General features: G+C 37.4%; 1 long non-coding RNA gene across 5 annotated transcripts in view; it reads right to left on the minus strand.

Annotated features, from left to right (window-relative positions):
- LOC127520257 (uncharacterized) overlaps positions 1-15,947 on the minus strand; it is a 70,676-nt gene that overhangs the window by 14,594 nt on the left and 40,135 nt on the right. For 4 of the 5 annotated variants that reach the window (XR_007932076.1, XR_007932075.1, XR_007932073.1 and 1 more), the window contains one exon: positions 6,905-6,960. This is a non-coding gene — a long non-coding RNA (uncharacterized LOC127520257). Of the gene's footprint in view, positions 1-6,904; positions 6,961-8,002; positions 10,132-15,947 lie in introns of those variants that run through there. The other variant, XR_007932078.1, reaches the window with a different exon arrangement.

Raw genomic sequence — 15,947 nt, forward strand, 5'->3', positions numbered from 1 at the left:
ATGGCACAACGATGAATTTAAACAACATTACCCAATTTATTTTCGTTATGTGCACGATTGGTCAGTGCATTATTTCTGGACACAAAAAAAAGTCTTAGATCAAATGTTTATATGTGAATAAAAGCCTAAATTCAATCTGTTCATCATATAAAGCAATCGAGTCTCTTCAGAAAATTTGGACTAAACCGCTCAATTCATATAGATTAGGATTACGATCTCTTTATGAACTTTTTGAAGCGTCAAAGTGTCAGTTGCGAGTATCCCTTTAAGGGGATACTATCCCTTTAAGTCCTGACCTATGTAATTTCCCACTGAATATTTTGGAAGTTAAATGGATTGCGAATGTCATTTCAGGGCAATCTGTAAATTACATATTGCAATACATTTTTGAACACAAAGCAGTTTCGTACACATTTGTTTACATCAGAAGTAATTTGAGCTTTGAGCATAATGTTTACGATAAGTGCAGCAAAATGCTGATAATGTTAAAAAATTTACTCATTATAGCAACCCAACAACGCAAGAAAACCATGTTTACACAAGAAATTATAAGTTTGTCTTGACACCAAAATGTAAACATATATGCACATTGAATAAGCTGACAGAATGGCAATAAACGTCTGTACATATAGAGCAAAACAGCGGTAACAGAAATCTAGGTGTGCTGTTCAAATCATTTACAAGCAAGAAGATTTTTTAGACAGTCATGATGTTTTCAGCTTTTTGAGCATAATCGGTGTAAGATTGTGCACATAAACAAAATCATAAAGTCTGTTTATGGCGATTTGCCGAAACCTCAAATGAGAATGTTGCAACAACAGTTCATCGTTTGAAATGACAAAGAAAACCTTTCAGGACACTGGTGTTCTCTGCCTTTCTGTGGACCCACGCCTCACTGAAACAAAAGCTTCAGCTTTCTCCCGATCAAATCCACTAATTTATTTGTTCAGCCATCGCATAAATCTAAGCACAGCTGTAACCAACGAGTTGCAGCTCGACTCGGCTGCCAGCTGGACTTGGTTTTGCTGAACCAGCAGGATTTCAAGCCGGGTTCGCGCCGCTACATCTGGAAGAGTCATCCGAGAGCAGAGGTGAAGGCGGAAAAATCCCTCCTAAAATAAAAGCAGCTCGACTCCCTCTGTCAGTTTAAACAGGAAAGTATGGAAAACAAAACGACGGGCTTTCCCTCCAATTCAACGTACCCAAAGTTCACCCAAAAATTAAAATTATTTACTCACCCTCAGGCCAATCCAATCTCGAATTACTATCTTTCATCTGTGGAAGACAATATGAATTTTTGAAGAACATCCAGGACACTCTTCTGAATTTAATGAAAAAAATGAGGACCGGGGATGTCAAGCTCCAAAATTACCAAAAAAAAAGTACCATAAAAATGCTTCATATAACTCGCATAGTGTTCGGAAGTCATATGATAGCTTTGTTTGAACAACAAACGGAAACTGAAGTTGTTAAATCACCGAGTTCAAGTAGTGATGTTTGATTCATGAATGAATCATTGTTTTGAGTCCGATTTTTTTCAACGAATCAGTTGATCTAGTTCACAGAAGTAATCTGAATGATTCATCCATGAACCAGTTCTCAAATTCAACTCATTGACTCGATCCAGTCACAGCAGTTCACTGGAAGGGAACATTATTAGTGAATAACAACTTAATTAGTTCACCCAAAAATGCAAATTCTGACTAATCCATATGAATTGATCGGTTTAGTCCAAATTTTCTGAAGATACACGATTGCTTTATACGCTGAACAGATTGAATTTAGGCTTTTACTCACATATAAACATTCATCACCTCACACATCAGTTGTGGTAAACAGAAGCTCAAGCATGTTTGCTTGACGTGCGAGAACCAATGAGGTTCATTCTTGTGTTACGCAGCACATTTGAGCTTCCATAAGAACCAATGATGTTTATATGTGAATAAAAGCCTAAATTACATCTGTTCATATAAAGCCATCGTGTCTCTTTAGAAAATTTGGACTAAACCGCTCAATTCATATGGATTAGTTTTACGATCTCTTTATGAACTTTTTGAAGCGGCTTTTTGTCAATGGAGGGACAGAAATTGCTCAGATTTTATTAAAAATATCTTCATTTATGTTCTAAAGATGAATGAAAGTCTTACGGGTTCAGGACGACATGAGGGTGAGTAAATAATGACAGAATTTTCATTTTTGGGTGAACTATCCCTTTAAATTTTAGTCTGTTCTTCACATAAAGCATATCATATGACTTAAGAAGATGTGGAATATACCACAAGAGTCATATGGACTACTTTTATACTTCTTGCATCTTTTTTGAACCTTGACAGTCTCTGTCCTCACTGACTTTTGTTATATTAAAAGTGAGTTTTCATCTTTGTGTGAACTATCCCTTAAAGAGTTTCAACTGCTGTTTTCTATAAATTAAATCCTAAAAGCCTAAGCAGAATTCAGATGTAAGCTGCATGAAGGTTTGGCTGACAGAGAAAGACAGCTGACACCCGACTAAAGGGGGCTGAAGTGGACTTAAGCCTTGGGTAGAGGAGCCGCGTCTTTTCAAGCTTTAGAGGGGCCACGCTAAGCTCGTTCCAACCCTGTCGTCGTGTGAGAGGGGAATCAATGACGGAGACTCTTACGCTTGCCCATTGAATCCTCATTTATTTCACTGCTCATTTGTCTGTGCTTAATTGATAGCAGTTAAGTCCCTTTCACCATGTTGGCTGCATTGCTGTGGGGCCTATGTGTGCTTACAGGGGCTTTCAGGCCAGACTAAAATACTTCATGAACACTGGGCCTCACAGACTGCAGGCGTTCATGCTGGAGACCCACCAACACAAGACGCCGGACAGACATATGAGGCTGTAAACTGCATAGCTTCAACACGCCACTGAAAAATGAGAACAAAAGCTTTTAAACCCAAATTTTGGAAGCATACTTCATAGGAAAACCTATTCTTGAGTTTTGAATGCCAAAGAAATGTCTGCTGCCAGATACTCAACAATTCTTGTGGACATTCCCAAACAAGGAATTCTGCGTTTTCAAATGGATTAATCACATTTCTAAAATACTAAATTATCTGAGACAAGCTATTTGGACGTAATCCATTTCTTAAAGTCGCTTTATGACATACAAGGCTCTACAACCACATACATACTTCATAAATATGAGCTTCACAGTAACATTATCTGGCCAAAGATGCTATATAAGCATACACTAGAGTTAAAAATTTGGGGTCTGCAAGAATAGCTGAATAGCAGCATAGATGCATTAAATTGATCAAAAGATATTTATGTTACAAAATATTTCTACTTCAAATAAATGCTGTTCTTTTGAACTTTCTATTCATCAAAAAATCTAGTAAAAAAACTGCATCACTCTTTCCACACAAATATTAAATACTAAATGGTACGACTGTTCCGAACAACTGTTCTGACAGATCACAGAAACAAATTACATTTTAAAATATATTAAAATAGAAAACAGTTATTTTAAATTGTAATAATATAACAATATAATAAAATAAAAAAAAATATTACTGTTTTTACTGAATTTTTGATCAAATGAATGCAGTCTTTGTGAGCATAAAAGACTTTCAAAAACGTATTGATCCAAAACCTTTTAACGGTAGTGTATAAAAACTGTTCAACTAGTAGGTCTGGAACCACTCAATCTGGATTCTTGTCTACGACTACACTTCTGGGCAAAAAAAGAAGAAGGAAGAAAAAAAAAGAGCCTAGCCAAAAATGGGAAGAAAAACAATTTGTGGTCTTTTAATGGTCTTAACCATTTTAAATCACAAATCACTGGTCAGGAAATTAGCAAGAATTGCACAGATACTGTAGATACTTAAAGTAACTTAGCACGGAATAGCCTTCACCAACTTGCAGACAGCTTTTTACAAGAAGAAGAGTCAGTGTTGTTCCACTCAATGTAAATGGCTTCAAACTGTTCATAAGTAGTTGAAAAATGTCTCCCAGTTCATTTGAGTTAGACCAAATATCCACTATAGTGTTCAAATCTGGACTCTGACCAGGCCAAGACATGAGCCTGATGGACTTGTTGTCAAACCACTTCTTGGTTGTCTTTGCAATTTGGGCAGGAGCATTGTCTTGTTGAAAAATAACATCTGATCATTCCTCTTTAGAAAACAACTTTTCATTTGTGGGATATTTCTGCAATATTCTCCTGTACTCCAAAGCATTAAATGACTTTTAAATGTCCAGTCTAAGCAACTAGTTAAAAGACTCTAAAATAAAGTGTTACCAATACTTTTACTGTTTCACTTCCTTTTTAAAAACAGTATGCATTATACAGTATAAACTTTGACGTTTTTAGGAAGTAGTGAGCTAGCATTCCAAATATAGCCCGCATCAACCACTTCTCCAGTTTTTAGGAAGTGACATCAGTGCTGATTATTAGAAAGGCCACTGTATCCAGAAACCAACAACACTGGTGCTGTACACTACAGTTTAGAAATTCCATTTCACACTATTTATGTCTTGGCCCTCTAAAAATCCCTTTAATCCTCAATGATTCAGGAAGCTAAATTAAACTTGGATGACAGATCATAGGAAATGAACTTCTCATTCTAACAGCCGAAATCTCATGTTATATATAACCCAAAGAACAAACAATTATTGTTCTCTAAATGTGGTTCAATTTGAATATACTGGTTTCCTGCTTTCTAGGCATGTTCAGAACTACATTTTCAAAGTCAACTAGTTATTGTGTTGACTGAACAATTAAATTAGTCTAAATATAGAAAAGAATTAAAGATGCAACAGCTGTCAACACACTAATTAAAACACTGTTACAAAAAATATCAGAGATAAATATAAAAAAGATAAAAAGATAAATAAAAAGAAATTCTAGATAAACCAGTCGACTAGTCAACCATTGCGACCAATCCCTGCAGTTTTTTTCCCAAATATCCAATGCAGTCTGATTATAAACAGCCATCACAAGCGTCTCAGGGGAAAACAGACTGATATGCAGCAGTGATGATAAAACACAAGACGATTTGACATCATACTGTTGTTAGTTGAAAGAGATACTGGGTGGTTTCTGTGGTGGTTCCTGCTGTCAGTTTAGTGATGGTGTATTATATTACTAAAAATATGCTGCATGTCTTCTGTCCAACAGCAGATATGAACAACACAGTAAATGACAATGAAACTGACAGCCTGTCCCATCCTGGAGGAACAGGAAACATCAATTATCTGTATGACTCTGAATCATCTGTGGGCTACTGCATCTATCTCTTGAATTTATGTATTAAAAAGTGGAAAAAGCAAAGACATACTGTATTAATCCAATGGATGCCATTTAGAAGGTTCCCACTTCGTCTTGCTTGATGAAATGAGTGTACTCCAGGGAAAGCTAGAAGGTTGTACAGTTAACTCCCATGGTGTCATTCGAAACCATACAACCTACTACCTCAGCCTGGATGCACACGTCCACAATGCTGTTCCTCTGGACCTCCAGGAGCAAAAAACATCTTCTGCCCTTCAGAGAAGGAATTATTCTGGGGTTTTTTTTGTTTGTTTGTTTTATATATGATGCATTTGCAAATTGTCAATGTATTATCCATTTACAGCAGCGGTTCTCAAACCTTGAATGGTCCATGATTTGATTTGCTAATTAAAAAAATAAAATAGACAATAAAGAAGTAAAATTGATAAAAAGCACCAACATTGAATTTATCGACAAAATTATGGATTGGTAAAAGTGAGGCTATTTAGTAAAAATAAAATATAAACTAAGCGTAATTTGTGCACTACTAAACCTGGTAGCTGTTTTAAAGGGTTAGTTCACCCAAAAATGAAATTTCTGTCATTAATTACTCACCCTCATGTCATTCCAAACCTTTAAGACCTTCGTTCATCTTCGGAACACAAATTAAGATATTTTTAATGAAATCCGAGAGGTTTTTTATCCCCCATAGAAAGCAATGTAAGTACTACATTCAAGGTCCAGAAAGGTAGTAAAGACATGGTTAAAATAGTCGATGTGACTACAGTGGTTCAACCTTAATGTTATGAAGCGACGAGAATACTTTTTGTGCGCAAAAACAAAACAAAAATAACAACTTTATTTAACAATTTCGTCTCTCCCTTGTCATTCCCCTATGCTATTTACGTTGCAGCGTTTCCAGGTTATACGTCAGAATGCCGAATCATTATTGGCCGGCTCCTGCGTCAGCATCACGCATGCATCGTGTTGCTCACGTGGACAGCGTTGGCTAATACTGAATCGGCGTTCTGACGTATAACCTGGAAGCGTAAGAGACTGACGGGAGAGACGAATTGGTTGAATAAAGTTGTTTTTTTGTTTTTGCTTTTGCACACAAAATGTATTCTCGTCACTTCATAACATTAAGGTTAAACCACTGTAGTCACGTTGACTATTTTAACAATGTCTTTACTACCTTTCTGGACCTTGAATGATGGTAATTATGTTGCTTTCAATGGGGGATCAAAAAAGGCATTCCGAAGATGAACAGAGGTTTTATGGGTTTGGAAAGACATGAGGGAAATATACATAATGGAACTAACCCTTAGGCAGTTGGTGGTTTCCGCATTCTTTTAATGTTGTGGCCTGAAAAAGTTTGAGAACCACTGCTTTAGCGAGTTCAAAGAGTGCGCTGAGTTCACCACAGTGACAGAGACCCACAGAATCGAGCTTGGGTTGCCGATTATGCCACAAGATCGGATCTACGGGTTTGTGACAAGTGGTCAAAGCTTCTCATGAAACCCAATCCCGGGTCATACTCATGTTCCCGATTCTTTGTGGATGAGCTATCAGGTCAGATAAACCACAGCAATATTCCCCTGCATGAACAAAACACTGACATGGAGTGTAATATAGAGATGGGAGAAAGACAAAAACATCATCCACTGACCTGGTCGAGTTTCAGTGGTGGAGGAGTATCCGCATATCTGCTCTTGTTTTTCTGTGCTGTGAAAACAAAGAAATCACAACATTAGGAAAGATCTTCACAGTTAAGAGTCTATAGCAAATACATACAGTAATTCAATTCAGCATTCTGTAGAAAATGTAAATTAAATTAATACATTTTGTTTCCATAATATGAGATATCTCTAAGTGAAACAGGATATTTATTGAGAAAAAAAGGTAGGGAGGGACTTTATTTTATCCATCAGGAATTGACTGGATGAAGAAAAGTGGTGTCTACAGTACAGGATGTTGTAGGGGAAGAGATGAAAAATAAGAGGGCTTGATGATGTCATCTGAAAAGGAAAGTCATTTCAGAGGCAGAGCAAATTACTACATTTTGATGAATTTGATGAATACATTTTTTTTTTTTTTTTTTATTTAGAAAAAGCAGTCGGGATAAATATTTGTCCAACATGTTTACCAGTTTTATTTAACCCAACTATTGTTTAAAAAATTACCATATGGCTGGCTTAAGATGAACCTAAAATAGGTTGGAAATTAAAAATCAGACACATATATTTCCAACATATTTTGGGTTCATTTTAAGCAAGCAATACAGTAATTTTAAACAATAGTTGAGTTAAATAAAACTACCCAGAAGGATGGGCAAACATTTAACCCAACCTCTGGTTTAAAAGAACCCAGTTGCTGGGTTTGTCCATTTTCAACCCAACTTGGGTTGTTTTTAACCCAGCATTTTTTAGAGTGTAGGACAGGTACTCCGTTTGAACAATCAGACAAACATCTAACACAAAGGAACCTAAATAAATCATAAAATAATGCTTCACCCATCATATTTTCACTTCAATCAAACAGTGAATAATTAGATGGCTACACAAACAGTCTGGCTTGAAAATATTGAAAAGTTTGGCAGAAACAGCTTGTTCAAACACATCCCTGCAAGAGAACACCATGCGTGACTGTCTGCGAGATCAGGGTGAGCTTAGACAAGAACACAGTGGTTTTAAAAGACAACATAAAAGCTGTTGAGGCAGTAAAAGTGAGCGTTTCGCAAACAACTGCTGTTCTTTGACTGCCTCACCTGCTTACTGAAGTTCATCAGACGTAAACGCTCAACTCACAGTACACTTGAGCCATGCCGAAGTGGGCGGTGGTTTTTACACCCATTCATTCTCAGAATCATGACTTTTTTTGGAGTTTCGGAAACAGTTTGATCACCATATTTACTCCACCAAAAACAACCTGTGAGATTCAAAATTAACAAAAGGGATTGATACCAAAATAATTTAGATAAAAAATCAGAAAGTCTGCGGAGTCCGCCATTTTCTCAGCAAGGAAAAGACAAGAGAGGAAAAAAAGAGAAAGAACTCTCACTAGCATCGCTTTCCAAGTTTCTCCCTTTCTGTCCTGGCACCTTCACAAAACCTTCACCAGCGGGTCACATGATGCTGCTCGAGCCCAGAAGCATTCAGCTGATGTTGAGTAGACATCTTTTGTCTAAAATAAAACCTTTCGCCGAGCATTCCACAAAAAAAAATACCTTCTTGGGGGGCTGAAAAGGGGTGGCGTTGGAAGTCATGGCAACCTCTACCTGGCACGATGCCCATCGTAAGGACAAGAGGACATAGAAATCAGCTGAATTCAAACAATGATGCTAAGTCACTCGGAAGATAAGAGAAGAGAAAACGTCTTAATATTTTAACGATGCTTTTCGAGTAATTCTTGAGCGAAGCTGCACTGGAATGCAGCGAAGAGTGCATTCGCTTGCAGGCGGTAGTTGAGAAAAAAACGCCCCATCGGACTACGTGTCTCCTGTTGCCTGTGCGTGTGAATGGAGTGACTCAGTGAAGCTTTATTTCAAACACACAGACAGCGATTCATCATCCATCCGTGAGTCATAATTGTAGTTTGTAGATTGTAGTGGGCTGATGAAGTTTCCCACTAGGGCTTTATAAAGTGTGATAGCAGACTTAGGGGCACATATGTGGGCGTTTCCTGCATCTCGTTAAAGCCGCGCACATGAGATCACAGATGACCTCTGTATAGAATCTCTACAGCCTCAGAGTTGAAATGAGGTGAAGGCAAGAGGAAGTAACTATAGTTAACGGGGGAACTTAACTATAACTTCATAGAGTAAGGTCTGGATACCAGAGTTTGAATTGCATTAAAGCTGCAATATGTAAAATTGTTGCAGTAAAATATCCAAAAACCACTAGGCCAGTGTTATATATTTTGTTCAATTGAGTATTTACAATATCCCAAATGTTTCCAACTATTTGCAAATCGTGAGAAAATCGCAATTTTAACCAAGGATCCGGGACGTGTAAGGGAGTCGCCTGTCAATGGCGTCATATCGGCGTTACCCTCAGTTTCCGGTTTTATTTTGTGGAAACCATGGAAACACCAAAGACGCTTTAACATATATTACATGTGGGAATACAGACAAGGGAACAACTGTTTTGATACATTTATAGACAGAAAACTAATTATGGTTATATAGCTCAACACGTTTAGTCTTATTGTTTAAATATAATTTTCTTGATTTTTTGCAAGTACCATGCTTTACCATGCCTCAACAGTAAAAACAGTATTTTGTCAAGTAGCTAACATAGCATAATCAGATGCAGCTTTATTTTTAGTAACCGTAATACAGAATTTTCTCCATCATACAATACGCTTTAAAATTAATCGCATGCCGTTTATCAACACAAGCCATCCAGCATTTAATATGATATTCTAAAATTGATCTAGCTTACTGCAGTGTGCAACAAGTGTCTCACAGCAGCCGCCAAGCAAACGCTCAGAGTAATGTTATAACATAATTTTCAACACACTCAAATGTATCTAATATGATAAACGGAGCTGTGTCACCTCATACTCATGACCGGAAAAGCGTAAACGGCGCCGGCGACTGTGGCATAATAAAAGTTCCGCTGCTCGTGAGGCGTGTGTTGCGTTCATCTCTCATTAACAATCGCTCCAGCGGCCTCGTTCAGCTCCCACAACACTCGGTCCTGCTCTGCTTCATAATAGAGTAATGTTAATAATCTCATCCATGAACATGATTTCTGCCCGAGTCCCGTCCCGATTCTTTTCCACTGGCTGTAAGGTGAAGACCACATGTACCAAGATTCCACGCTTAAACTTGGCGTCATCAAGCTACGCCTTTGTTTTGAATAGGCGACCTATAGCAGACGAAAAACTACATAGTGCACCTTTAAAGTGATAGTTCACCCAAAAATGAAAATTCTGTCATCATTTACTCACCCTCAGGTTGTTCCAAACCTGTATAAATTTCTTTGTTCTGCTGAGCACAAAGGTAGATATTTTGATGTAAGTTTGTAACCAGGCCACTTTGGGGCACCATTGACTTCCATAATAGGAAAAGAAATACTATGGCAGTCAATGGTGCCCCAGAACTGTTCTGTTACCCACATTCTTCAAAATATCTTCCTTTGTGTTCAACAGAACAAAGAAATTTATACAGGTTTGGAACAACCTGAGGGTGAGTAAATGATGACAGAATTTTCATTTTTGGGTGAACTATCACTTTAAGAATGCCTCAAATTCCTGATTTCCTGACAAAGCCTTGTTTTAAAGTTTTAAAAGTTTTGAAGTTTAAAGGTTTATAGACCTTACAAACAGAAAGAACGATAGATAGAATGATCAATAGATAAATTAACAACATATTGACATATAGAGCGATAGAAAATGATAGAGAACGATAGAAAATGATAGAGAATAATTGAAAACGATAGATATTTAGAACAATAGATAGAATGATGGATAGAACTAGTTCTAAAACAATAGAGAACGATAGAAAGCGATAGAACGATCGATCGTTAGAAAGCGAAAGAACGATCGATAGATAGATAGATAGATTGATTAGATTGACAGATCGACAGATAGATAGGGTGTGTTCACACTTGTAGTTCGGTTCACTTGGTTCGTTTGGTCCGGACCAAAAAAAAAAAAAAAAACATTTAGGGTGCTTTCACACTAGCACTTATGGTGCACACCCGGGGTCAACTGACATCAGAGTTCGGTTTGTTTGGATGATATGAACGCTGTCTTCCGAACTCGGGTGCGCACCTGCGAATCGTTCCTGAGTTCGCTTAAAAAGGGTGGTCTGGGATACAGTTAATGTGAACTCCGGTATGGTTCGCTGCTGATAATCACACTAAATCACGGAAGTGAACCGCTATTAATGACATATGATTTGATAAAAATGTGTTTCATTCACTTTCCTGACAAGTGTGACTGACATATTGCAAGCAGAGAATGTGTATCTCATTTCTGCTGGACTCCCACGTTCTTTAGAGCATTTGCAGTACATTTGCAGCAGATAGATGCAAGTGCCATTATGTACTGAAGCTTTGGATACAAAACCAATGGTTAAAAACAAACCACGTACCGCGGTAGGGTGAAAAACTCCATCTCATTTTCTTCTCCAACTTCAAAATCATCTGACATCGTTTTACCTTTTTTTTTGTAAAGGGCGTTTGACTTAGTCTTTGCACGTTCGCTTTGTAAATACTTGCTCGGTTCCAACATGATTATGTAATGCGTGGCGCATCGCAGAGCAGTGCAAGACGAGCATTTGTGGTTAAAAATGTTTTTTTTTAATTCTTTTAGAAAATGACCGATCGTTTCACTAGATTAGACCCTTATTCCTCATCTGGGATCATGTACAGCCCTTTGAAGCTGCACTGAAACTGCAATTTGAACCTTTAATCCGTTGGTATCCGTTGAAGTCCACTATATAGAGAAAAAACCTGTAATGTTTTCCTCACAAACCTTAACTTCTTTTCCAATGAAGAAAGAAAGACCTTGTATGACATGGGGGTGAGTAAATTATCAGGAAATTTTAATTCTGAAGTGAACAAATCCTTTAAGTGTCTGAATATTGTATGGGGCCACTTTAAGCTTCACCATAAACGGCAAGAACTCTAGATTAGAAATCGGACCTGCTGGAACTAATTCGGTTAAAGGCCATGTCACATCTCTTTTGAATCTTTTCTTGGACACACAAGCGCACTTAAGAGAAGCGCCTCACTGAACTGAACATAAAATATGTCATGACATCCTAATGATCTCTTGGTCCAGAAGAGCAAAGGACCAAGATGAAAATTCCCACACAAAAATACACACAACCCTGAGTCGCCTACAATCTCGCTCATAATACTAGATGTTTGGATCTGATCACCCTGAACTCATCCACCTTTGTTCCTGGATGGATGAATTTCTCAACACACTCTGACAGCAGACAAACAGTCAGCAGATCTGCATCAAACCACAAGAGATGATCTGTTCAAGTTGATGCATGTGAGTATATATTGGTGTGGCCCTGTGCACACAAAAAGAATGAACTGGGAAAAGATGATATCTAAATCTGGTCCTTGTCTGCAAATTGAATCTCAATTTATAGAATAGGTTGAAGGCAGAATGTAATTACTTCCTCAACATAAAACAACTTGTTGCAGTTCAGGACCACATATATATGTTTATAATTGAACAAAACCGTGAGCTACATCATCCATCCATATATATATATATATATATATGTGTGTGTGTGTGTGTGTATTCTATAAATGCTGGATTAAAAACAATCGAAGTTGGGTTAAATATGGACAAACCCAGCAATTGGGATGTTTTAACCCAGCGGTTGGGTTAAATGTTTGCCTAACATGCTGGGCAGTTTTATTTAATCCAACTATTGTTTAAAAATTACTATATGGCTGTCTTAAAATGAACCCATAATAGGTTGTAAATTAAAAATCAATAATAATAAAAAGGCAACAATAATTATCAAAAGGTGAACATTTATTAATAAGTGATTAATAAGTGATTTTGGGTTCATTTTAAGTGAGCAATATAGTAATTTTTAAACAATAGTTGAGTTAAATAAAACTACCCAGCAGGTTGGGTCAAACATGGGTTTGTCCATTTTTAACCCAACTTGTGTTGTTTTTAACGCAGCATTTTTTTAGAGTGTGTATATATTCATACATCTTCATATTCAAAAGGTACATGTGCTACTAATATGTTAAGCATATATATCTGCTCATTCTATTTGACTGCAATACTAGTTAGTTAAGCATGATATAATGTAATAATAACTATTATTATTAGTTTTATTAATAAAAGTTTTTTTAAATTGCTATCAAAAAAGATTTAAAGATAGTAAAGACATTTCCAGATTAAATGTACAAATGCTGACATGACAAGTCTTTTAAAAATGAATTATGAACCACTTTCAGCAACACTGCCAATGCAAGCTTGATCTCTTAAACAAACCTCTGTCCAAATCTGCGATCAACATGCAGGGAACATCTGTGAGAGTCTGAGTTTCTTCCTCATACTAAACTGCAGAGAGAATCTGTGCCATAAACTATATAATACAATGTTAAGTCTGTTTTAGTGTGTGTGTGCGTTTCCTGATGGTGCAGAGCGGGCTAATATATTCCCTGAAGATGCAGACCTGTGAGGATAAACTATTTTCACGTCACTCTGAACTAGCAGGACCAATAAATTCTGCCACAGGGTGTGAGACGCTCCCCTCACCCTGAGTCAGACAGTCACACCACAGCACTCAAACACAGCCCGCATTCAACAGGGGAAGGAATTGAATTTATGCAGCGAAACGCGTGTTCTCCTCACATCATTTAGCCAGGCGGTGTCAGCTCCATGCATGATTGAAAAACACGCATGAGGTGGGCGTGTCTGTCGCATGTCATTTGGAGGCTCTTCCAGCTTGCTGATTGTGAATGATATATACCATGATACTGAGGAATTTTTATATTTATGTACCAATGTATTTACACAATGCTCTATGGTATGACAGTAACACTTATTAAGGTTCAATTTGTTAACATTAGTTAATGTATCAGCATTTATTCATCCAGACTATTGTTAATTCATAGATTTGTGTTGGTTCATTATACATCATGTTTGTTCATTTATATTTAAAAACTTAAAATATAATTGTCATATTTAGAAATGAACATTAAGATTAATAAATGATGTAAATGTGTTGTTTATTGTTAGTTCATGATACCAAATGCATTAAAAATGTCATTAAATTGAACTTTATTATAAAGTGTTACTGATACATCAAAGAATGACATGGTATGTGCTCCAAACAAAACAAACAAAACATGGTATTACCATGGCCAAAATACCATGATGACAATATGATGTGTCAAAATGGAAGGTGACCACAGCTCCTCTTGATCTACTTTCATTTTTTGGAAATGCAGCTCGGACATTCTGCTAAATTTCTCCTTTTGTGTTCTACAGAAGAAAGAAAGTCCAAAGATTTGGAACGACATTATTAGTCCTAACAACATTAGGGTTAGTATTGATAGAATTTTCATTTTGGGTGAACGATACATATAAACAGTTTCAGATCTGGAGAAGCAGGACACTGAGGTCAAAGATCAACTGAGACTGGACGAGAAAAAAAAAAAAAAACAGAGCAGAGAGAGGTTTTCCCGCAAGACAGATCGAACCACTGAAAACCAGACAGGGGGGAAAATCAGACAGACGTCGCAGTAATGTGAAACAGTCGTAATGCGGTCCCTTCAGTGGGACGAACCAACTGCATGCGCTGCTCACAGGGGTGAAGGAACCAGATGGCTACGGAAAATCAACACTGGGTGCTCTTCTTCTTAATGGCAATTATTCATCGACTCTATAAACAATGTCAGCGAAGGTGACGGAATAGTCTGACTTTAATCTTCCACATATGATATGAGAAACCAGAACGAAATTCGTCTGCACTGCAGACCCCTCCTCAAACCACTGACCTCCCCATATATGCGAACCGAGTCATTTCTGCCGAAAGTAAAATGTCAAACATTATTTCTACATGCTTTATTAATCTGCACTGCAAACTTGCACCACTGACTATAAGCTCAAGGGGCAGATAGTTCGTTTTACAGCCAAGACGACGTGTGACGGCTCTTCATCGGAACTGTTCTCAAGCCACAAAAAGAGCCGCTGCACATGTTAATACAGGCATATAATATTTTTTTCATAGTTGTTATTGGAGTATGTTTTACAAGAAAATACTATTTCAGTCTTTCTACATCAAAATTTCACGTTTCTTTGTAATTATTTGTGAAATTTACCAGCAATTTCTGAGTGAAAATTGTTTCAAAGGAAATCCAACACCAATTTTACTTCAGTGTATATGTGCAAAAAAAGTTGTCTAAGCACATGAGTTTTAAAATCAAGTAACGTGACAGAAAAAAAAAAAAAAACAGGGATATGCATATGCAAACAGATTTGTGTAAATGTAATGAAATGCATCTGCAGGCTGATTAAACAAACACAAACAGATCTGCTACTTTCAGCGCAGTTAGTCGTTTGCTTTAGACCCTCAGGAGACTGAGCCAACTAAAAAAATAACAAAGTTAAAGGCACAAATAGGTTTTGTGCAGTGAGATTTGAGGTATCCCAGTGCAGAGAGACCAATGCCTTCTGCTTTCCCTTAAACGCTTGCAGAGTTTGCCAGGCAACGAGCCAAGAAAATGACTTTGTTTGACCCAACTGCCAATCAGTTCAGCTGGGTGGGTCTGTATTAAACAGCGACACCTTTTCAGCGAGCCTTATTGGACGCAGCTGCCTCCTGTGGGCGGAGACAGGTTGAGAAACAAGGCTGTTGACGGGGAAAAGGGAAGCAGAGCTGGTGCAGAGCACACCGACAGCCAATGGGAGCAGAGCAACCTAACGCATAGAAAAAAGAGTTTAAGGCATTAATTAAACTAAAGCTCATTTCATTAATTTATTTATGGGTACAGGCTTAAACTTTAATCAATAATCTTAATTTAAAGTCTTTACATAGAATAAGAAATCATAACTGTTGTATGTTGCTGGGCAGCTTTTACAACCATCGGATAGGTCATCCAATCACAGCGCGAACTCTAATTTGCTGATTTGCGGAATAGAGATCATGCGAAATGCCTCAAAAGTTTTCCCACTCCACTTTGAATGACAATTCATCACCTTAAATCTAAAAGTGA

Source organism: Ctenopharyngodon idella, chromosome 10 (assembly GCF_019924925.1).
Source record: "Ctenopharyngodon idella isolate HZGC_01 chromosome 10, HZGC01, whole genome shotgun sequence".
Classification (NCBI taxonomy): Eukaryota; Metazoa; Chordata; class Actinopteri; order Cypriniformes; family Xenocyprididae; genus Ctenopharyngodon; species Ctenopharyngodon idella.